Genomic DNA, 1,620 nt, shown 5'->3' on the forward strand with positions numbered 1-1,620 from the left:
GCTTGGCTCCGCAGAAAACCAGCGCCGTTAGCAACACTAGAGGTATGTTACGAACGGAATCTCTGAATGGTGAACATTACGGCTTCAACATTATATTAATTCTTGTTATTCTTTATCATTTCATTAATTGTTTTTTCTTTTTGTCATGATGTGTTGGCTGAATAAACGTATAGGTATCTATTCTATTATTTCTTTTTCTATTTCTAACAGAACAGAACAGCGTAGAACAGAACAGCATAGAATATAATAGAAATTAGAACTTACTCCTTAAGTAGTTCCTTTCCTTCCTTTTTTGCCATATGGCTCCGGAACACTAAAAACAAAAATTGCTCGAATAAAAAAAATCTCAAATATCTTACGCAAATCATCACAACAAAAACCGATACCCGAAAAAAGCCAAATACCATAAATCAGTCCCCACAATTAGCAAACCACCCCTTCCTAAAATAGACACCAAATGTGTTTCGTCGACGCAACCCGAAACCGGAGCGCGTTTGATCCACCGCCCTTTGTAACCCGAGTACCAGTAGCATGGGCGGGTATCGATATCGCAGACTAGCTGTTGCCTGCAACATCATCTACGTCCCTTGTACACCTATTATTAAAATAAGTATTTGATAAAAATTTAAATTTGAATACAAGGCTTTTGCTAATTTTGTTGGCTGTGCTTGTATTTGTCACATTTGAATCCAAATTTCAAGTCGATGCCATTAACCGTTGAAAAGTTCCGTCCTGTGGAGACGATCCGGACTACCAGATGTCACTATTAGATTATTGTATTGTCACCAGATTTACACAAGTTTAGCTAATTTCAAGTCGATCGGACTACTGGAAGTGGGTCAAATTTAACTTGCAAGATTTGACCCAAATAAATAAACAAACGGGCAAGTTAAATAAAAACCCAACCTAACCTAGAAAATTGAAAATCCCCGTTTGATATAACATTTCTAAGTTCAATGACTATCTAAAATAAGGCGGATTGTACTTTTAACAAACACTACCTGTTACTCGCGACTTCGCCCGCGTGAGAGTTTAGTTTTTTTTTATTCGACTGGACGGCAAACGAGCAAGTGGGTCTCCTGATGGTTAAGAGATCACCACCGCCCATAAACATCTGCAACAGCACGGGATTGCAGATGCGTTGCCAACCTAGAAGCCTAAGATGGGATACCTCAAGAGCCAGTAATTTCACCGGCGTTCTTACTCTCCACGCCGAAACACACAATGCAAACACTGCTGGTTCACGGCAGAATTAGCGAGCAAGATGGTGGTAGCAATCCGGGCGGACCTTGCACAAGGTCCTACCACCTGCCTGCTATTTATCGTTATCCTACGGACCTGTGCAATTTTCCGTGATACAAATTATCCTATATCCTTCCCCGGGACTCACAAATATACTCAATAGCACCTTAATCGATTCAGCGTTTAGACGTGATAAGGTAACCAAACAAACAGAATTACAAACTTTCGCATTTATAATAATCATCATCATCATCAGGCCTACGCGTCTGTTCCAGACGAATTTTGGCGTGGCGCCTGTGCACAACGTCTTTGGTGACTGACCAGACCGATGCGAGAGCGACATGTTCGCCCACAGGCCAGACAAGAGAAGTCTGCGGA

This window comes from Choristoneura fumiferana, chromosome Z (assembly GCF_025370935.1).
Source record: "Choristoneura fumiferana chromosome Z, NRCan_CFum_1, whole genome shotgun sequence".
NCBI classification, from domain to species: Eukaryota; Metazoa; Arthropoda; class Insecta; order Lepidoptera; family Tortricidae; genus Choristoneura; species Choristoneura fumiferana.